At 36.1% G+C, this 23,998-nt stretch overlaps 1 protein-coding gene and 2 pseudogenes across 2 annotated transcripts in view; 2 read left to right on the top strand and 1 right to left on the bottom strand.

Moving 5' to 3' along the window:
* The window catches only part of STK3 (serine/threonine kinase 3), a 339,874-nt gene that overhangs the window by 114,191 nt on the left and 201,685 nt on the right, over positions 1–23,998 (top strand). The window lies entirely within an intron of this gene.
* Positions 437–1,322, top strand: LOC133077427 (cell division cycle-associated protein 3-like; annotated as a pseudogene).
* LOC133077336 (coiled-coil domain-containing protein 127-like) lies at positions 4,542–5,446 on the bottom strand (annotated as a pseudogene).

Raw genomic sequence — 23,998 nt, 5'->3', positions numbered from 1 at the left:
CATGTGGTTTTTCACTCTATTTGAAAGTTAGAGTTGTTCTGCCCTGTGGTCCTAATACATATGGGAGTACAAGGCAATCCAGCCCCAAAATTGAGGATTAAGGTTTATTACAGTGACAGTTTCAACATATTTCTGTCTAGTCGGAGTTATTATTCTTAAAGAGATGAATAAGCAAAGAAAACAGAATAAACAGATCTCAGCTTCTCTTGGTTGAGTCTGCTGAGGTCACCCCGTGGGTTTCAGAGGGAAGGCAAATTCCCACTGTTAATTTATAATCAAATCTTGCTGTTGGTGTTGCCAAGTCCTCTGTAAACATGATTAGTTTGGTAACTACTGAGGAAGCAATCATCATTTTCTCACTGACATACTAATTATGTGAATATGAATTGTAGTGTTGGAGACATATTTCCATTAAGTATTGCTTAGATAAAGAAGTATGCTAGGAGGATTGAGCTGCTTTGTACGCAAAGGTGGAATTGGGGCCCGGCATCCCCTCCTCGCCTGGGCTGGGCCCTGCCCCATCCTATTTCTCCTGGTTGAGGTGGGCTCAGCCAAGAGCGTCCCCGTCATTCCAGCGCAGCCCGCCGCACAACAAGCTTCTGGCTCGAGTTTCAGACCCGCGTTCACCCAGTGCTGGTGTCTTGTGCACTCCCATCCAGGTAGCGAGCTCTCCACAGCCAAACCTGCCAGCAGGGGAGCAGCTGGAGGGTCCTAAGCAGGCCCAGGACTCGGATCCCCGTTCTCCTACCCTTGGCATTGCACGGACACCTATGAAGACCAGCGGAAAGCCCCCAAACCCACTGGTGAAACAGCTGAGTGACGTATTTGAGACTGAAGACCCCAGATTAAGTCTTCCCCCAGAACCTATTCTGCCCCTAGAGACACCTTCATCCTCTCAACTGGACTTGCCTCTGGGCAGCCAGTTTTCCCTTGAGGATCAGACTGAGACTCCCTTCCAAGCAGGTGTTTTCCAGGGAGGAAACAGGACATCCCTCAGAGACCCCTATAGCCAGCCAGGGCTTGGACAAGCCCTTGAGAGACCCCGACACTCCTTGATCTTCAGGTTCTAAGTGCGGCAGACAGAAACCAAACAGCAAGGTACTAGGGAGTTATTCTCTCACCATCCTGCAGGGTGACAACTCCCCGGGACTCTGACACCACGACAGGGTAAGCGGCCTTCTCCCCTGAGTGAAAATGTTAGGGAACTAAAGGAAGGGGCCATTCTGGGAACTGGACAACTTCTGAAAACTGGAGGATGAGCATGGGAGCAAGGCCAGGGCCATGGCAAGGAAAATTGGCACTTCCCTTTGGTAGAGAACTAGGCTGTGCATGGGCCCAGCACCGGACTCACCACCAGGGGCCCAGTGATGTTCTGTGTCCTCTCACCCCTTCTTTCCCTGGGAGACTGGAAAGTCTCATTTTCTTCAACTCCTCCTATACTACCAACTCTGGGACTGAGAGCTTCCTTAGCTTTCTTTGTGTCTTATGTGTTTCTGTATATTGTAGGAAGTGATTTAAAAAGAAAAAAAAGAATTACGCTAGACTCCATCTATTTAAGATTTTAATGTGGGATACTGACAAAGGCAGTATTTCTCTGTATATGTGTGGGAGCATTCACAGGAGACAACTTAAATTGATTTATTAATGATTGAAAGATGATTTACGTTTCATACTTTAAAATTAATTAATTAATTTTATTATTACACTGTATTTTTTTTATATACAGCAGGTTCTTATTAGTCATCCATTTTATACACATCAGTGAATACATGTCAATCCCAGTCGCCCAATTCATCACACCACCACCACACCCCCCTGCCGCTTTCCCCCCTTGGTGTCCGTACGTTTGTTCTCTACATCTGTGTCTCAATTTCTGCCCTGCAAACCGGTTCATCTGTACCATTTTTCTAGGTTCCACATATATGCGTTAATATACGATATTTGTTTTTCTCTTTCTGACTTACTTCACTCTGTATGACAGTCTCTAGATCCATCCACGTCTCTACAAATGACCCAATTTCGTTCCTTTTTATGGCTGAGTAATATTCCATTGTATATATGTACCACATCTTCTTTATCCATTCATCTATCGATGGGCATTTAGGTTGCTTCCGTGACCTGGCTATTGTAAATAGTGCTTCAGTGAACATTGGGGTGCATGTGTCTTTTTGAATTATGGTTTTCTCTGGGTATATGCCCAGTAGTGGGATTGCTGGATCATATGGTACTTCTATTTTTAGTTTTTTAAGGAACCTCCATACTGTTCTCCAGAGTGGCTGTATCAATTTACATTCCCACCAACAGTGCAAGAGGGTCCCCTTTTCTCCACACCCTCTCCAGCATTTGTTGTTTGTAGATTTTCTGATGATGCCCATTCTAACTGGTGTGAGGTGCTACCTCATTGTAGTTTTGATTTGCATTTCTCTAATAATGAGTGATGTTGAGCAGCTTTTCATGTGCTTCTTGGGCATGTGTATGTCTTCTTTGGAGAAATGTCTATTTAGGTCTTCTGCCCATTTTTGGATTGGGTTGTTTGTTTTTTTAATATTGAGCTGCATGAGCTGTTTATATATTTTGGAGATTAATCCTTTGTCCGTTGATTCATTTGCAAATATTTTCTCCCATTCTGAGGGTTGTCTTTTTGTCTTGTTTATGGTTTCCTTTGCTGTGCAAAAGCTTTTAAGTTTCATTATGTCCCGTTTGTTTATTTTTGTTTTTATTTTCATAACTCTAGGTGGTGGATCAGAAAAGACCTTGCTGTGATTTATGTCAAAGAGTGTTCTTCCCATGTTTTCCTCTAAGAGTTTTATAGTGTTTGGCCTTACCTGTAGGTCTCTAATCCATTTTGAGTTTATTTTTGTGTATGGTGTTAGGGAGTGTTCTAATTTCATTCTTTTACATGTAGCTGTCCAGTTTTCCCAGCACCACTTATTGAAGAGACTGTCTTTTCTCCATTGTATATCCTTGCCTCCTTTGTCATAGATTAGTTGACCATAGGTGGGTGGCTTTATCTCTGGGCTTTCTATCTTGTTCCATTGATCTATGTCTCTGTTTTTGTGCCAGTACCATATTGTCTTGATTACTGTAGCTTTGTAGTATAGTCTGAAGTCAGGGAGTCTGATTCCTCCAGCTCCGTTATTTTCCCTCAAGACTGCTTTGGCTATTCGGGGTCTTTTGTGTCTCTGTACAGATTTTAAGATTTTTGGTTCTAGTTCCATAAAAAAGGCCATTGGTAATTTGATAGGGATTGCATTGAATCTGTAGATTGCTTTGGGTAGTATAGTCATTTTCACAATATTGATTCTTCCAATCCAAGAACATGGTATAACTCTCCATCTGTTGGTATCATCTTTAATTTCTTTCATCAGTGTCTTATAGTTTTCTGCATACAGGTCTTTTGTCTCCCTCGGTAGGTTTATTCCTAGGTATTGTATTCCTTTTGTTGCAGTGGTAAATGGGAGTGTTCCCTTAATTTCTCTTTCAGATTTTTCATCATTAGTGTATAGAAATTCAAGAGATTTCTGTGCATTAATTTTGTATCCTGCAACTTTACCAAGTTCATTGATTAGCTTTAGTAGTTTTCTCAAGGCATCTTTAGGATTCTCTATGTATAGTATCATGTCATCTGCAAACAGTGACAGTTTTACTTCTTCTTTTCTAATTTATATTCCTTTTATTTCTTTTTCTTCTCTTATTGGCTAGGACTTCCAAAACTATGTTGAATAATAGGGGTGAGAGTGGACATCCTTGTCTTGTTCCTGATCTCAGAGGAAATGCTTTCAGTTTTTCACCATTGAGAATGATGTTTGCTGTGGGTTTGTTGTATATGGCCTTTATTATGTTGAGGTAGCTTCCCTCTGTGCCCATTTTCTGGAGAGTTTTTATCATAAATGGGTGTTGAATTTTATCAAAAGCTTTTCCTGCATCTATTGAGATGATCGTATGGTTTTTATTCTTCAATTTGTTAATGTGGTGTATCACATTGATTCATTTGTGTATTTTGAAGAATCTTTGCATCCCTGGGATAAATCCTACTTGATCATGGTGTATCATCCTTTTAGCGTGTTGTTGGATTCTGTTTGCTAACATTTTTTTTTTTTTTTTTTTTGCTTTTAAATTGAGGTGTTTTAATTATATGTCATTGCTCATAAACACACACAAGGGCATCAACTGGAAATAAGAAACACTTTTTCCCCTTTGGTGGGAAAGAGCTTCAAAATACCACAAAACCTTGACAGTATCACTACCTTCCTTTCTCATCTATTAGGCAGTCCTATCCACTACCTGACAACTTATAACTGTAATTTTAGGAGAGAGAAAAATAATTTGAGGAGAAAAAAGAATTTAGGGAGTGATAAAAACAGACAAAAAAATGACTTATAGTAAGGATGAATATTATATTTCACATTCTTAGAAACAGTTTTTCCCTAAAGCTATGAGGTTATACTGTTCTGCTTAATAAAATATTGACAGCTTAAAAAATGCTCCTGAGAAACTGCGTCCTCAGCTGCTGAGGGGGACAGAGAGTTCGGAGGGTGGCGGGAGTGGAAGGCCACTGCTGAGAGGTGGCTGTGTGCATGTGTGGCCACAACACAGGGAGCGCTGGCAGAAGGAAAACATCGGGTAACCCAGAACACACACTGGTCTGACGCTGAGCCATTCACTCCTGTCTTACTTTTCCAGTATGGCTCTCTCCACGCTCTTAAACTTCTTCAGTTCGACCATTAGTTCCCAATATCTGAGATACAGCCACATAAGCCTCCCATTGTGGCGATTGTTGGTATTCCAGACGTCACCACAGTACGTGTCGTGCTTGAATATGTCAGTCAGGCCAGCCGCCATCTCTAGGTCAGCAGCAACTGGGTCAGTGGAGCTCGGACCAGCAAGCTCTTCTTGATCTCCAGCCGCTTGTGGCGAGGGAGAACCAGACTGCAGTAGATGCTCTTTCTGTGAGAGCGTCCTCGAACTCTCTCAGCAGAAGCCTGGCTCTCCATTGCCAGTCCTCCTCCTTGTCCAGGCAGCTCAGGTATGCACTCCGCAAGGGCTGCCCCTTCTCCTGCAGGACCCAAGCCCGCTCCTGTTCCAGAAGCTTCTTCTCTTCTACCATCTTGCGCCCCTGAGAGATGAGGGCTTCTCCGTAGCTAGTCGTTCTGTTTTGTTCCTTTTCAAGTTCCAGGGGCAACTGTGCCACGGCCCGCCGACTTTCTGAGATCGTGGCATGGTACTTGGCTTCGCGGTCCCGCTGGAAGGCAGCTGTTCTCTGATGGTATGCTTCCCTCTCTTTTTCTATTTCTTTTCGGGACTCCCTAGACCAAATCCAACGAAAAGCAGCCAATCCCAGCATTGGAACCAACAGGGCATAATTCCATCTGCTTCCATCATCCCCATCAGCCCTGGAACTGGGCCGGATATTCCAATTTGGGGGGTCATTTAAGTTATTCATGGAGATACACCTCCGGCCGGGAAGTCGCGGCCCCTGTGCCGCTGTTTGCTAACATTTTGTTGAGGATTTTTGCATCTATATTCATCAGTGATATTGGTCTGTAATTTTCTTTTTTTGTAGTATCTTTGTCTGGTTTTGGTATCAGGGTGATGGTGGCCTCATGGAATGAGTTTGGGAGTGTTCTTTCCTCTGCAATTTTTTGGAAGAGTTTCAGAAGGATGGGTGTTAGCTCTTCTCTAAATGTTTGATAGAATTCACCTGTGAAGCCATCTGGTCCTGGACTTTTGTCTGTTGGAAGATTTTCAGTCACAGTTTCAATTTCATTACTTGTGATTGGTCTGTTCATATTTTCTATTTCTTCCTGGTTCAGTCTTGGAAGGTTATACCTTTCTAAGAATTTGTCCATTTCTTCCAGGTTGTCCATTTTATTGGCATAGAGTTGCTTGTAGTAGTCTCTTAGGATGCTTTGTGTTTCTGCAGTGTCTGTTGTAACTTCTCCTTTTTCATTTCTCATTTTATTGATTTAAGTCCTCTCCCTCTTTTTCCTGATGAGTCTGGCTAATGGTTTATCAATTTTCTTTATCTTCTCAAAGAACAGCTTTTAGTTTTATTGATCCTTGCTATTGTTTTCTTTGTTTCTATTTCATTTATTTCTGCTCTGATCTTTATGATTTCCTTCCTTCTGCTAACTTTGGGTTTTGTTTGTTCTTCTTTCTCTAGTTTCTTTAGGTGTAAGGTTAGATTGTTTATTTGAGATTTTTCTTGTTTCTTTAGGTAGGCTTGTATAGCTATAAACTTCCCTCTTAGAACTGCTTTTGCTGCATCCCATAGGTTTTGGATCATCGTGTTTTCATTGTCATCTGTCTCTAGGTGTTTTTTGATTTCTTCAGTAATCTCTTGATTATTTAGTATTGTTTAGCCTCCATGTGTTTGTGTTTCTTACGTTTTTTGCTCGTAATGGATTTCTAATCTCACCGCATTATGGTCAGAAAAGATGCTTGATATGATTTCAATTTTCTTAAATTTACTGAGGCTTGATTTGTGACCGAAGCTGTGATCTGTCCTGGAGAATGTTCCGTATGCGCTTGAGAAGAAAGTGTAATCTGCTGGTTTTGGGTGGAATGTCCTATAAATATCAATTAAATCTATCTGGTCTATTGTGTCATTTAAAGCTTGTGTTTCCTTATTAATTTTCTGTTTGGATGATCTGTCCATTGGTGTAAGTGAGGTGTTAAAGTCCCCCACTATTACTATGTTACTGTCGAGTTCCTCTTTTATAGCTGTTAGCAGTTGCCTTATGTATTGAGGTGCTCCTATGTTGGGTGCATACATATTTATAATTGTTGTATCTTCTTCTTGGATTGATCCCTTGATCATTATGTAGTGTCCTTCCTTGTGTCTTGTAATAGTCTTTATTTTAAAGTCTATTTTATCTGATATGAGTATTGCTACTCCAGCTTTCTTTTGATTTCCATTTGCATGGAATATCTTTCTCCATCCCTTCACTTTCAGTCTGTATGTGTCCCTAGGTCTGAAGTGGGTCTCTTGTAGACAGCATATATATGGGTCTTGTTTTTATATCCATTCAGCGAGCCTGTGTCTTTTGGTTGGAGCATTTAATCCATTCACGTTTAAGGTAATTATCGATATGTATGTTCCTATGACCATTTTCTTAATTGTTTTGGGTTTGTTTTTGTAGGTCCTTTTCTTCTCTTGTGTTTCCCACTTAGAGAAGTTCCTTTAGCATTTGTTGTAGAGCTGGTTTGGTGGTGCTGAATTCTCTTAGCTTTTGCTTGTCTGTAAAGCTTTTGATTTCTCCATCGAATCTGAGTGAGATCCTTGCTGGGTAGAGTAATCTTGGTTGTAGGTTCTTCCCTTTCATCACTTTAAGTATATCATGCTACTCCCTTCTGGCTTGTAGAGTTTCTGCTGAGAAATCAGCTGTTAACCTTATGGGAGTTCCCTTGTATGTTATTTGTTATTTTTCCCTTGCTGCTTTCAGTAATTTTTCTTTGTCTTTATTTTTTGCCAGTTTGATTACTGTGTGTCTCGACGTGTTTCTCCTTGGGTTTATCCTGTATGGGACTCTCTGCGCTTCCTGGCCTTGGGTGGCTACTTCCTTTCCCATGTTAGGGAAGTTTTCGACTATAATCTCTTCAGATATTTTCTCGGGTCCTTTCTCTCTTTCTTCTCCTTCTGGGACCCCTATAATGCGAATGTTGTTGCATATAATGTTGTCCCAGAGGTCTCTTAGGCTGTCTTCATTTCTTTTCATTCTTTTCTCTTTATTCTGTTCCGCAGCAGTGAATTCTACCATTCTGTCTTCCAGGTCACTTATCCGTTCTTCTGCCTCAGTTATTCTGCTGTTGGTTCCTTCTAGTGTATTTTTCATTTCAGTTACTGTATTGTTCATCTCAGTTTGTTTGTTTTTTAATTATTCTAGGTCTTTGTTAAGCATTTCTTGCATCTTCTCGATCTTTGCCTCCATTCTTTTTCCGAGGTCCTGGATCATCTTCATTATCATTATTCTGAATTTTTTTTCTGGAAGGTTGCCTATCTCCACTTCATTTAGTTGTTTTTCTGGGGTTTTATCTTGTTCCTTCACCTGGTACATAGCCCTCTGCCTTTTCATCTTGTCTATATTTCTGTGAATGTGGTTCTTGTTCCACAGGCTGCAGGATTGTAGTTCTTCTTGCTTGCACTCCATTTCATACTGTTTTGACTGTGATCCATAGTATGAAATATATTTCACATTGTGACCTATTATGCACATGTGTGCATGCAAGTGTGTGCACACAATTGAGACAAAATATACGTAAAACAGTGCTTATCTATGCATGTTCATAATGGGTCACATGTGAAATGTATTTCATACTATGAATCACTGTTTGTGATCCACTCTGATTTCTATTCTATCACAGTCTTCTCTTCCTCTACTGTATTTCATCTTTTCATTAAAAAAAAAAATATATAGGTGGTCCAAATCCATTTAGTTGATTTCGTGACCAAGTATTGGTTTGTAACTTGCATCTGAAGAGCAAGAGTCACTGTACCTTTGGAAATCTGATTCCTTCCAATGCCATAATGCTTTCCTTGTTGCCACATTATAGTGGTGTGACCTGGCATTTGAGACTTGTGAGTCCTGAATCAATTCTGTTATCTGTCAGTTAGTTATAGTGGACTCTCAATTAATTGTCCAGTTCACTGAATTGTTGTGAAGATCATATAAGACAATGTAAGTGAGCAATACATGTAAAATAGTAAATGCTTTAGAAATATTAAGTAGCATTATTAAGTTTTCAAGTCTCAAATTGAGTTAGTAAAATAGTTCAAGTTCTTGCAGAGAGTAGCTTTTTTTTTTTTTTAACTTTTTATTTTATATTGGAGTATAGCTGATTAACAGTGTTGTGATAGTTTCAGGTGCACAGCAAAGCGGCTCAGCCATAGATATACATGTATCCATTCTTCCCCAGACTCCCCTCCCATCCAGGCTGCCACATAACATTGAGCAGAGTTCCCTGTGTTATACAGTAGGTCCTTGTTGGTTATCCCTTTTAAATATAGCAGTGTGTACATGTCAATCCACTTAGGGAGCTTTTGGCTATGGAAAGGATCAGGCAGTTGCTTCATCATCACCTTATTTTGTTTTGGGTTATTGAGTAGGTTTGGCGGTATTGGGACCTTATGCAGTACCCAAGGGAGCTTATTGCCAGCTGTGGGAGGTTGCTGAAAGCTTTAAAACCCTTACTTATGGCTGCTGAGATGACTTCTGCAGCCTTTACTGGAAACAGTATGGAAATAATGAGCCCATGAGGACACAGAGACATGTAGACTCTGTTTTCTAACTTCAGGTCAGACTGTGACATACAGATGTTTTCTACTTCATTTTCACTGTATACTTGCTCAGTAATGGAAACTGTGATTCACAAGAGAGTAGAATGAGTTTTTTCTGGAGCAGAGAATTCAGAGTCATTGGACCCCCAAAATTTCATTTAAGTATTGGTTTGTGTGCAGATGTGCATTTTGTTGGTGAGAGAGTTCACAGTTTTCATCAAGGAAAATAAGAGTTTCTTGACCCCCAAAATTGAGAACTATGGCTCTCAGTAATAATATTGGTGACCCTCAAGAGAGTTTCTTATTATATTGTGTATTTAGGGTATGGTTTTGTTTAATATTTACTTTATTACAACATGCCACTGTTTTGTGTTTTAATCTGGAACCAGTAACTATATATGCATATGGCATCTATGATTTCCCCCCAAGCCCCCAATACTCTTTTACTTCTGGAAAGGTTAGTTTTAGGTATGTCTAATTACTGTCTGAATTTCCTCATTCCACTGATATAAAAAAATCTTTTTTTTCCCTGAATTCTCACCTTTTCTCTGTCTTTCTTCTGGCTTTTATTTTTTTTTAACTTACTATGTATTATAGTAATGATTATGTTGTCTTATTTCCTCTATTAGATCTAAGTTTTAAATGCACGTGTGTTTCATTTTTGTGTGTCTAATTGAACCTAGTGGAGTGACTTACATAAGAGCATCCAATAAATGTTTTTGTTGAATATGTGCTCAATTACCTTTCTTATCTCAAAGACACTTTGTGGTGGTAATATTGAAATCTAGCAAGCTCAGATTCTTCTTTCATACAGTAATAATGTTGCACTTGTAGGTTAGAATAAGAGTGAAATAAACTGAAAAATGAAAGTAAATGCTAATTAAATACAACTTGAAAGCCCTATCCTTGCTCATGGCTTGACTTTCAAACTTTTACTAAGTGCAGTTTATTTATTTAAAATTTCAATTTTATTTATTTTTTATTTATTTTTTATACAGCAGGTTCTTATTAGTTATCTATTTCATACATATTAGTGTATACATGTCAATCCCAATCTCCCAATCCATCCCCCACCCCCACCCCACTTTCCCCCCTTGGTGTCCATACATTTGTTCTCTACATCTGTGTCTGTATAAAATATCAGTTTTAAATTGATTTAATTCATATATATGTATATATTTATTATTTTATTTATTTATTATTTTTGGGGGGTACTTTAGATCCTGGAGATCAGAAAGACACTTAATGTTGGCCTCTGGACAATAGCTTTGGTTTGCTAACGGGGAAATAATCATTAACCCTGTTGAGGGTCTTAAAAGCAATTGTATAGACTTACTATATTGATCATAGTAAGTTTTGTTGTGTTTTGTTTTTAAACCAGTCATAGCAACTGTTTAGGCTAACATTTATTTTAGAAGACATAAATATCTAGGTGTGTTTGTGTTAGGAGGTTGGGAGGTATCTGAGGGCAGGTGTCGACTCTGTAATTTCAAGTGTACAACACTTAATTCCTGACGTTTTTGGAGGAAATGCTGTCTGTAGCAAACTTGACTTTTGAAATCATGACTGATCGGACATATTTTTAAAAATGAAGATAGTCAGACACTTGTAAGTCAGACACATCTGACTTAAACAAAAACTATGTATTTTAGTTAAATTCTTGCAGAGTAGAATTTTCAGCTGTCCTAGAGGACTATATTAATTACAGATTATTTGTTTATCTTAACTTGGTTTTCAGTATAACTTTTACGTAAATAGAATCATCTTCATTACATCTGGGATCATTTAAATAGCATAATTACATGTAGTTGTGCTATGTAATGAAAGGTAAGGGATAAATGATCAGAGGTGACTTTATAAGCATTGCAGTAAGTGACTTATAAACTGAAGGTCACCATTTTAATTGGAAGGTTTGTGGATCTCTTAAATTCTGTAATCAAATGAGTGATATCAAAGGAAGAAGTAATTTAACATAACAATTGTGGCTTACACTGAACATATGTTCCTGTTAATAAGTTGCATTATAGTCTTTAAGGACTTGTATGTAGTTAGTACATTTTGGTTCATTTGATACCCACAGTTTTTCTTAATTTTTATTAGTGAGTTGTTACAGTGGTTAACAAGAAATACACAGATTTAAGTTGCAATAGTTTTCCCAGGGTTATATGATCTAACTTCACAAGCTTCTTGGACATATGTAGATGCTTTTCTATTTTGCTTTAGTTATGACATACAATTGATATAGGCAAGCATGAAAGCTTGGTCAAATTTTCATTGCTTTTTCTGGATCTTGCTCAGGTTCTGTGGTATTTATGTAAAGCACAATTTTGTTACTTGGGAATGCATGTTGAAATTATCATGTGCACTATTTTGCTGTAGGCCTGTTGGCACTGCCACAAAGGTAATACACTGCCAGTAGGCCATTTCCTTGTCGGCTGCATTTACAATTTAATAGAAATATTACATGACTTTTTAAACAAGTGTTTTGGCAGGGAGGAAATGGCAGATTCCTTACAAACAAGCATAGCTTCCTTTCCTTAACCACACTCCAGCTACTCAAGAAATTGTACTTGGTTTCAAGTTTGGGGGTTTGAGGGTAGAATGGGAAGTCAGGTTGAAACAGGAATGACATTGATATTTATTGATACTATAAAATAGTTATGTATTTTTAACTGCTGGATTTTATTACTATATAGTTTCAGTGAGTGACAACCAATATATTTCTGAATTAGGGCTGAGGTTATTTTTATGCAGTTCACCTGGCTGGGACTATCTGGTTTTGATTGGTTGAAAAGGTCAGGACTACCAGATAGGCTCTAAGATGTTAGTTTACTTTTTGTAAGTTTTTTTTATAGTTTTGGCTTTGCTGTATATATTGGTCTTCATGACATTTACCTAAGCACTACTTCTTTCATATCAACAATGATTTTGTCTTGAAGATGAATCACTTTGGAGGGCAGAGAATATGGAAAGAAAATTTGGTAGACTTGTTAGCACTGACATACAACATAATGGATTCCTAGCACATCTTTTGGTCAGTTTGTTTTAGTTCTCTATTGTGTGTTTCGAATTTGAAAGGTCACGTTTACACTTTTTTTTTCTTGGATGTTATTCCATCCTATCCCATTCTTATTTTATTTAGTTCTTTGAATCTTAAATCATTTGTAGTTTTGGATAAAATGCTGACCTCTTTAATTCTAAAGTATTTTATACTTTTGGGAACTCTACAGAAAAAAAAAATGCACTTTACTTTCAGCCTTGACTTTGGCCACATTTTACTTTCTAGTGTAGATCCCGGCTTTTTCTTCTGTACAGAAAGAGAACAGTTTATAGTTAGGTCTTTCCCCTTTTCTTTTCTTATTGCTTCTGACTTCTTAGCCAGCTTACCTGGCAGCTGTAGTAAGTTATGCTGCTGTGGTGTGGTAGAGACTGGCATTGGGTGTGTTCTTATAGCCATCACAGCATTGGCTTTTGTTATTTTCCATGTTTCAGTTTGTTGGTAATGGACATATGGACGTCATATGTTCCACAGAGTACTGTACGAAGCCAATTTGAACTGTTTCCATTTGCCTCCAGTCCAATCATGATATTTATTTTTCCATGGCACTTACCCAGATTATCCATACCTCCTGCTTAGCTTGTGTCACTGCCACCATGGACTGTATTTCTTCTGATTGCCTCCAGTTTTTCACAGTATCTAATTGCCTATTCCGCCTTAGCTTTCTTTGCACAGCATTGATTGATGTTTATAAAATATCCCAAGATCTTTTAGATAACAGATACTCAGGTGCAGAGAAGTATGATATTCAGCTTGTTTTTTGTTTATATATAAGGAAAGTTTTATATCCAGCCTCATAGAGTGGAATTGAATATTCTAGTGGAAAACTTAGAAGAGTAACTGTGTGGTTTTAGCCAATATTGCTTACTTTTTAGTATCAACAATAACAGCAATGTGATCTGCCAGAGAACCTTTGATATAACAAATCAGGTCATAATTTTATTGCTGAATTTTGAAGAGAAGATCCTGGATGCTTCTTTCTAGGCTTGAGAAAATATGGCTACATTATTGTTTATCATAGCTGTTCTTCACCTCTCAGCCCTCTGTAAAGTCATTTTAGATACTGATTTTCAGAATATGAATAAATGAGTTGCAGTCATTTCATGACATTAGGTGAGTCAACTATTACTGTGACCTAGAAGCTTTGGCTTTACAAAGGAATGCATTTATTCATTCATTTAGCAGATATTTACTGAGCACCTACTGTGTGCTAGGGACTGTTCTAGGTGCTGAGGATGCAGCAGCAAAAAAAAAAAAAAAGATGAAATATTCTCTTTATTGCGTTTGTATTCTAATGAGGGAGAGATAATAAAGAAGAGAAGTAAATACAACATCTAGTATGTTAGTAATAAGTCCTGCAGTAGAAAAAATAAAGCAGGGAAGTGAGGTAGGAAATTTCAGCGATGGAGTGGAGTGGTTGATGTACAGTACTGGATTGCTAGTGAAGGCCTCACTGAGGAGATGACACTTGAATAAAAACTTAAAGGAAATGAAGATATCTGTGTACGGAATATACCAGGTAGAGGCAACTAACTGCAAGTTCAGTGGTCCTGAAGTGGGAGTGTGCCTGGTAACTCCGGGTACGGATCATAGAGACTTGAGGGTTATAGTAAATACTTAGGCTTTTATTCTGAATAGGTGAGAAGTCACTGAGGGTTTTTGAGTAGAGGAGTGACATGAGAATGAATAGCCTGGAGAGTTACAAGGGTGGAATCACATAAACTAGTTTAGGAGACTTGTATGAACCACACAAGAGATGATTGGATGAGGATGGTAAAAGCAGTGAAGATAGTGAGAAGTAGTTGGTTTCTGGTATATTTTTAAAAGTAGATTAACAGGGTTTGTTGATGGATCAGGTGCATGAGAACACTGAAAATGCTTTAAAGCCATTCTGTACAACTTTGTGAGATGATCTTTTTTCCACTCTGTCAAAATATAAGGCAGAAAATTGAATGGAATGTAGAGTTTATTCTTCAGGGAAGCCCAACTACAAATGTAATGCATGTTTATTGTAGAAAGGAAGGAAGGAGGAAAGAAAGAAAGCAAAATATAAACAAGAAAATAAAAATCACTTGCACTTGTTCTGCCTAGAGATTCACAGTTAGCATTTTGATATATGGTATTCCTGTTTGCTTTGCATATATATATCATGACCATGAGAACATACTGTTTTTTAACCAGAATTGGAATCATGAGATTGTGTTGTTTTGTAATTTTCGTTTTTCATTTAGCACTGTATCTTGGGAGCTTCCCCATATCCTTAAGTGTTTTGAACCCTAAAATGTTTAGAAAATTGCTTAAATGAAATAATTTTATATATTCTACTTCTATGATAAAGCTTTAAAATGAATAGTGTCCTTTTTTAAGGCAAAAGGAAACAACTTAAAGAAGCCATTGCTTATAGGGGTAAGGGGAAAAAGGGTTATTATGGGATTATGTGAAATCGTGTGTGAAGCTTGTGAAAGCATTATAGAATTTAAAGAATCTTTCATTCAATAAAAAAAAATTTTACAAAAAGGAGTCATTGCTAGTCAACAATCCTAAAGTGTGTAAAAATGTCTTGGTTTTAATATTTAATACTAATAGATTATTATCCACTAATTATCATAAATTATACTTTTAAAGACTATAAATATTCTGACAACTTTTAAATTAAGGTATAACATCAATTCTGTATGGATTTCATCTTTATTTCTATGAAATTTTTTAAACTCTCTTTTAGAGGAAATTATTTTTGAGCCTTAAGAAACTGATATTTACATTGCAACTTATACATCCTATCTTTAACTTTGTATCAAGTAAGTAGTCTTAACCAGCTGAATGATTGCATCAAGCCTAAATAATTAACCATATCAGAAAACATGCAATTAATAATGAGCAGATTGTTAGATACTTCCTTCTAGCGGTACAGTCATTTAAAAAAGAAAACATTCTAAATGTTTTTTTCATTTAAAATGTATTTTACCTGCCAAAAACTACAAAGGTGGTTTTCTTAACCTTGAACACTGGTATATGCATGTGCAGTAGGGAAGCATTCCTCTTTTGCCAGCTAATTAGCTTTTGACATAAGTGTAGTTGTTCTCCAACTACCTTGAGTCCTTCTAGTATCCCTTGTGCCAATGGTATTCTGCATTTATAAAATATTTTGCAGAATTTCAAGAAGAAAACTTCTGAGAAGGAAAAAATGATGAAGGACAGAATAACAGTACCCGTATTCGGGGGTTTGGAGGAGGGAGGTAAAAGAGAAGCTAGAGAGTAAGAGAAGAATTAGGAGAACATGGTGTTTCAGGCAAGGGAGAGAAGAGTTTTAAGAAGGAGGTGACTGATGACTTTTTATCACTGTTTGTCATTTTTGCCTTTAGATTGGGTAGTATGAAGAGATTATCAGATTGGAGGTCATGGTTCACTTTCAGGAGTGTAATTTAATTGAGTGGTAGGGCAGAAGCCGATTCCTGAGGGACCAAGGAATGAAGTGGAAGTAGGGGAGTAGAAAGCAGCACCAGTAGAATCTATTTTAGGTATTTGGCAACCAAGAAGAGGAGAGAAGTTCGGGAGATAGTTTAAAGGCATCAGGGTTGAGGAAAGATTTTAATAGGATGAAGGGACTTAATCTGATTTTAGAATGAGATGAAGGACTCAGGGAGAGGATTAAAGATATAAGGAGTGGGGCCAAAGATGACAAACAATAACACAAGGCCCTGGTCAAAGAGGAAGGGAATGTGATTGAGGGTGAAGGTGCGGTCATTAGCCTTGGGGAAAATGGATTTAAAGTATATTCTGTTTATATCATGCTCATGATTTGACCATCAAGTGCTGTATTTTAAGATCCCATCGCTTACTGCTGCAGTAGCAATATAAAGCATTCTGTACGGTTGCCAGGCTTAGTCAGGGCCAGTAGGTTGAAGGGCAGTAATACTTTTGCTAGGCAGTGCTTGGTTTAGGAGCGCTGGTTAGCTGTAGTGGTGGTTCAGTTGCTTACAATGTATTCAGAAACCTCTTAGCCAACTATATTCTGACCTGCTCTAAAAATAATCAATTAAGAGTGAAACTACTGAAAGACTTCACCCAGCTTTTTAAAAAACAATTGTTGGAAAATATGCATAACATAAAATTTACCATTTTAGCCATTTTTAAGTGTACAAGTCAACGACACATATAGTAGTTATTGAAAAAATGTGCATATAAGTGGACCTGTGCAGTTCAAGCCCATGTTGTTCAAAGGTCAGCTGTACCTTTACATTGTTGTACAACCATCACCACCATCCATTTCCAGAACTTTATTTTAAAGATTTTTCCTTTTTCTTTTTATTGTGGTAAAATATGTACAACATAAATTTACCATTTTAACCACTTTTAAATGGCATTAAATACATTCACATCGTTCTGCAGCCATCACTACTATCCACCCCTAGAACTTTTTCAACATCCCAAACTGAAACGCTGTACTCATTAAACAGTAGCTCTCCATTGCTCCCTCTCCCCAGTCCTAAGTAACCACCATTCTTTTTGTTTCTATAAATTTGACTATTCTAAGCACCTCGTATAAGTGGAATCATGTAATATTGTCCTTTTGTGTCTGACTTCTTTTACTTAGCATATCTTCAAGGTTCATCCATGTTGTAGCATGTGTCAAAATTTCATTCTTTTTTAAGCCTGAATGGTATTCCATTGTGTGTATATGCAACATTTTGTTTATCTATTCTGAATAGTATTCCATTGTGTGTATATGCAACATTTTGTTTATCTATTCATCCATTGATGGACACTTGGGTTTGTTTCCACTTTTTGGTTATTGTATATAATGCCACCATGAACCTTGAACAGGGATGTACAAATATCTGAGTTCTTGCTTTTAATTGCTAGATCATATGGTAAATAATTCAGTGTTTAATTTAATAACACCATACTGTTTGCCACAGCTAACCCAGCTCTCTAGATGTTAGACGTACAGATCAGAGGGCATACAGAATGCATAATATTTTTATTCAGTGGAACTGAGATGTGGGAGAAGTACATCTCTGTTTAGTGTGAATCACATTTAAATAATTTCAGGAAATTATTAAAGATCTTCAGAGGAAAAGATAACGTTTAAAAAATCTTTATAGTTGTAAAGTTTTTTCTCATATCATATGTAGTGTAACGCTATTAACAATGTTGATGCGTGATATAGAAAGTAGAATGCTTTATTTCCCACAAACTTGTATTTTTATTCATAAAGCAATAATGTGTATTTTTCTTCCATTGTTAAATATTTGGCTGTTTTAAAAAGCTTAACCTAAATTCTGCTTTTGATCTAGTAAAGGTTACATGCTTCATGCCCCAATTCTTTGACTTGATGTCAACATATAATATTTCAAAGTTTATTTCAATAATTTAATTTCATATTAAAATTATTAATGACAGTTTCCTTTTGTTGTTAAATGTATATTTGAAATATAGTTATCATTCTCAACAGGAACCTTTTGTAACACATTTAATGGAAATTTATAAGACAAACATTAAGCATGACAAAGAAAACAAAAAGCCTTCTAATAGTAAAACAAATATGTGAGGCAAAGAAATGGAAAATATGAACTATTCTCTTGCCTTCGGAGCATTTCATGGTTTTTCTTTGAGATATTAGTAGAAAGTGCCTCCTAGTTTCTTCTAGTAGCCTTTTATTTGAGATGAAGCGTTTTCAGACTTGATCTTTTGGCTGCTATAATTGATGGTTTGGGAGCTGACTGTGATCTCTTCATTTATTGACATATTTTCCCTAAGCTATAGGATAAAGGCTTCAAGTTTGGAATATGGAATACTTTTTTTTTTGCCTTAAAACAGGAATATGAATTAGTGATCTCTGATAGCCGTAAATATAGCCTTATGATTTTATGTTCTTTTTTATTTGCTTTCCCTGGGCTGATCCAGTTCTTGATTCCCATTTTGTCTTCCATCGTGAAGAATTTTTCTGATTCATTGCAAATTGAACCTTCCATTGAGTTTGTAAATATATGTGTAAATCTTTTAGTGGTATTTTACATATTACATTATTTTAACATCTGAGTATAACAATATAATAGTTACAATTTGTGGGGTTAAATTTACAAAATAGTTCTTTGGTTGCCATTTTGTGTGTATTTTCTTAATAATTTAGCTACTTTTTTTTTTTCCAGGTAGTTAAACACATAAGTACTGTATGTCAAAATTACGCTTATAACTTGGATAACATGGAACAGTAAATATACAAAGTAATTTTTTAGTTGCTATTTTTCATGTGTATTTTTTGTATGAATATCTTTTTTGGAGAAAAAGAGTTCCTGGTAGATGAATTACATAATCTCATGATGAATTTAAAAGAAATAAATTATAAAATGAATACTTAAAAGTAAACATAAAACTCTAAGCTTTTGTGTATTATTAAAATTTTTGCAATATAATGTATTATCCTGTGTATTTACTAGTTTTTGTGGTATGGATAATAATTTATATAGCTAACATTTATTGAACCTTTTCTACATGCCTACCATTGTTCTGAATATTTTTTGAAGGAGTCAATAAATAGTTTATTACTTCTTTCTTTTTTAATTTAATTTAAATTTATTGAGAAGGAATTCATGTAACATAAAATTCGCTATTCTAAAGTGAACAATTCAACAGCATTTAGTACCTTCACAGTGTTGTGTAAATGCCACCTCTGCCTAGCTCTAAAGTACTTCCATCACTCCAAAGTAAAACTCAGTACTCGTTAATCATTTTATCCTCATTCCCTCCAGACCCCGGCAACCACCAGTCTGTATTCTGTCTCTGTGGACTTACCTATTCTGGACATTTCATACAAGGGAATCATGCAATATGTGGTCTTCGGTGTCTTCCTTCTTTCACTTGGCATAATGTTTTTTATCCACGTCGTAGCATATACCAGTACTTTATTTCTTTTTCTGGTTATGTTTTACAAGTTTTGCTTGTAGTAATATTTAATCCTCAAGCAGTTCTGTGAAGTAGGTGTTATTACTATTATCTACAGTTTATAGATGATAAAAGTAAGGTATAGAGACTAAGTAACTAATAATTGGAAGAACCAGGATTAGAACCTAGGCAGTGGACTCCAGATCCTGGTCTGTTAACCCAGATGTAAGATAGTGTTGTGTTCATCCTTGTATGAAGTAGATCCTAAGTATATACTGAACCAAATTGAAAAGGGGATCCCATGATAATTGGAAAAATTTAAGTGGTATAGCTGAATGTTTGGGCAATGAGAAAGTTTAGAGGCCACACATAAAGTATGTAAGGCCAAACATTAATTATCTTTTTGATACTTTGGTATTTTTGGAGCTAAATACCACCCAAAGTTAATAGGGTATATAAATATATATATATATATATTTTTATAAGATTTATTTATTGATTGATTAATTGATTGCTATGTTGGGTCTTCGTTTCTGTGCTAGGGCTTTCTCTAGTTGCGGCAAGCGGGGGCCACTCTTCATTGCGGTGCGCGGGCCTCTCACTATCGTGGCCTCTCGTTGCGGAGCACAGGCTCCAGACGCGCAGGCTCAGTAGTTGTGGCTCACGGGCCTAGTTGCTCCGCGGCATGTGGGATCTTCCCAGGCCAGGGCTCGAACCCGTGTCCCCTGCATTAGCAGGCAGATTCTCAACCACTGCGCCACCAGGGAAGCCCATAAATATATTTTTAAAGAAACACAGCAAAGTGTGGTAGCTGCTTCTTGGAGCTCTAAAGCATTTGATAGCAATTATATGGCTTCTCTTTATGTAAAATTTAAGCCTGCATCAGAGTTCTTCAAGAGTGTCCCCCTTCCCTGCAGTAGTAATAGCTTGATGATCAGAATGTGCCAGAATTTGGCAGTTTCCCAGAATTCTGTTCACTAACCTTATTACCACCTAACTTTCTACTTTGTTTGAGAAAAGTTAAATCATCTTAAATAACTCTTTACTCTTAAATTATATTGTTTGGCTAATAGAGAAAGCATCCTTCTTCTTTTCTGAAGCAATTGCTTTGAAACTTTTGGGGGAATAAGGATTTCTTTTATACGGCTTTACTCTTAGCTGAACTTTGAGTACAACAAAACAAAACAAAACACAAAACTCTTTTTCTTTTCTGAATCTGCTAGAGCCAGTGGAAGAGATAGTGGTGATGTCCTGGTAATTAGCTTGATGACATGTAGATGAGAGAGTTTATGTAAAACATATTTTTGAGCCATAGTTTCATTATAGTGTCAAATAATTGATACTGTAGAAAATGTCTCCCCCAGGACAGTAAAAAATTTATATCTATATATCAACAGTTATCTCTGAGAAGTTTATCAATGGGTCCTTAAGCATTTTGTTTTACATAATACAAAAGATAATTTTAGTTGCTGCTATCTTTATATGTATACAAATAACCACATTGTTAATTTCTTTTTCATACAGACGATTTATTGAATTTATGGCATTTACATTGGCATGTAGTTATAATTAACTGTGTCTTTACTTTGCTCCTAGCGGAAAGTGGTCTTTTTCCCTCAGATGGGTTTAGACAGTAGTTCTAGGTGCAAAGCCTCCATGTAAGGAATTAACCCTTCTATTCATACAGGCTGTCTTCTAATTTCCTAGGTAATGTTTCTGAAAGTTAAACAGTTGACAGGTTCTCATCCCAGAGAACTGTATTACACATTCTCTAATTTCATTTGCCTTGTCAATAATATATTTCTAGCATTCTGTTTATGTTCTTTAATACTGACTGTTTCTTTCATGTTAAACACAGTGTTGACCAGCTTAGATTGAGTGAGCTTCTAATTGAGGCTAAGGGTTTCACATTAAATATAATGATTTCTATTTGCCTCTTGATCGTTACTTCTTATCATGAGTCAGTACTTTCTTTTTTCCCTTTTCTATTCATTTTTTATACAGTGCAGTAAGTACTGATTTTCATATATTACATATATTTGTCAACAGGAAACCCTTGAAAAAGGTTGAAAAGTTATTTATAAGTACAGTTATCTTCTAAAGATATAGATGGAAGAGCTTATGGTTGAAGGATGCTGCGAGCTTGAGCCTTCTCTGAACATCTCTCCATTTCATCAGTGAGTTATTTCTTCTCTCATGTGGAAGGCATCCTGAATCTTTCCTGCCTTCAGATGCCTTTGAAGAGCTAGGCCATAAATAGAACAGTGTAGGAGAAAGGAGGTAAGTGAAGGAGAGGGAGGAGCAGGAGGTTCATTTGACTCATGTGTTGTAAGGAGTTGGTACTGTGTTGCCTTCAGTTGTGCAACATGTTGCTTGATGTCGTTGTAGGCTCTATATTCCCTTACTTATTCATTGATTCCCTGGCTGTCTGTGTGAAGTACCCTAAGAAGACATGATAGAAGGTGTCTTTTGTTCTAAAATTTCCACTTTCAATTTTTGGAAGATTGCTGCTTATTAGTAAAACAGAAGTATTTTAGATGAATCTGTTTCCCCTACCTTCTTATTCTTTGAAAAGATGTAACAAAGGATGTTAGGATGTACAAAGAACAAGTCTTCCTGCATTTGAACCGACCAAATACACATATCTGAAACTTAGCTAAGGGTATTTTGTGGGTTTGACATTATGGTCATTTGGTGTTAAAGGAGTCTTTCCTGAGTCACAGAACTTTAGGGTACTTTTATGATTGGGTTGCTATAACAAACGTATCCTGGTTCTAGCAGGAATAGTTACTTCTAACTCTTCTGGGAAAGCAATTCAGAGTTAGAAATTTAGGCCAATGCATTTGTTGTGCTTTTATGAGATAGTGGAGAATGTAAGAAAAATATTAAGATTTCTAAAATGTGAAGAATAAAATTTAAGTATTCTTAGGTAATGCATTGCTTAAGAGATAAATAGCCATTAATGAACTGAGGCTAATTTGTTTATAGTTAATTTTTTTGTTAATGGGCTCTTTGATTTGGAATATGATGTAAAATACTGTATAGATAATCAAATATCCAAGTCTTTTGATTTTAAGTCTGTTTATATGAATCATAAGAAAAGATTAATTTGGCACGTGTAATCAAGTAGCAGAAGCAGTTTGAAAGCTGGATACAATTGAAATATAATTGGAATTAAATAGAAAACATTTATTTCATATTTCTAAATGAGGTTTTAATTAAAGTAAAATTGATTCATCTTTTTTTGACATTTCTCTGAGAAGGAAATTTGAAACATACTTCAGTTGATGGTTGGCTTTCTCTGACTTTGATTAATCACTTTCAAAGTAAGCAGTAGACCAGTACAGTAATTTCATAATTATACACAAGTGAGATTATTTGAAACTTTAACATAACTGTAAAGGAAGTTTTACATTGATCAACTTCATATAATACTGTGTATTTTTCTTTTATAATTCAAATACTTACAAGTGCTAATCTGAAAAAAAGATTCTGTTATTTTTGCAACTGTAATTTAATGGGGGAAATTTTTAAACTAGAAAATTTCAAAGACATTTATCTATTAATACGAAAAACTAAGTTTTTCAGAAAACTAGCTGATGAAACTTTCAGTGTGGATAAGTATTGGAAAGAATCCAACGAATGGAGCTGATCGTAAGTTTTGATTCCACACTAATGAACCAACTTGTGTTTCCCTAGAAACACAATAAAAGTTTGAACTGTCTGAAAGATTTGAAATGACAACAGAATTTGATTATTTGTGATCAGAATAAAAGAACTCTCATCTGTGCAAGATGAAATGCTCCTATCAGTTAAAAATTTTTTCAAGTGTCAAAACTGATACAAAGAGAAATTATTTTCTAATTAATAATACTGCAAAATGTGCATCTCATCTTACCTATATGTCTAGAATCTTCATTGGGAACAAAATACTTAACTCTATCTGAAAGACTCTCATAGAGTCTTATCGAGACCATAAACCTAAATGCAATATTTAAAAATTTCCTATAAGCTCATTTCTTAGAAGAAAACTTTTAGCAAGATAAAGTGTTTTGTCACTGATACCATATGAAACAAGTAAAAAAATGTTTAATACTGTAATGAACTTTTAAAAACATTGGTTAACTTTTATATTGAGGCACTTGCTTCATCTCTTTTAAGAATTAAAAAAGTGCTGTTTAATGGTAGAAGCCAAGTGCTTATATTCTTTTCAGTACTAAAATAAAACAAAAGTTATTGGATATTTTTGTGGAGAAAACGTCATTTGATTTTTAACAATAAATCTTAAATCACAATTATGTTTATGAGGAAAAATTAAGATTTTCATAATGTTAATACTTACATAACTTTTATATGTTGTGAATTTAAACTTTTTTTGTGTTTAATTTTTAAGACTGTGTAGATTCAAATCAAGGTAAAATCTTTCAGAAAAGACTATCAGAATTTGTACTTGCTCTGTTTCCTTATTTTGACTTGCCTTTTATTATATATATTCATTCCATTTTTTAAATGATGTTGCATATTTAATGAAAGAAAGTTTTTTTAAAGGAAGTGTTGCCAATCAGTCTAAATTTGTTACAGTTAAAATTTGATGGTCTACAGACAATTTATAATCCTTTTCTTGTTGTAAAATATTGTCAAATTTATAGTAGTATCAGTTAGAAAGTTTATGGAAACATTGTTTAAGGTGGTTTAAAATAGAACTAAATCTTTAATTTGAATTTGATGGCACCTGTTTTCATTTTGTTCCCCCGGCAACACCACTGGTACCAAAATTG

The sequence above is a fragment of the Eubalaena glacialis genome, chromosome 17, assembly GCF_028564815.1.
Source record: "Eubalaena glacialis isolate mEubGla1 chromosome 17, mEubGla1.1.hap2.+ XY, whole genome shotgun sequence".
NCBI lineage: Eukaryota > Metazoa > Chordata > Mammalia > Artiodactyla > Balaenidae > Eubalaena > Eubalaena glacialis.
Note: the sequence above shows the minus strand (reverse complement) of the source record. Positions and strands in the feature narration are given on the sequence as shown.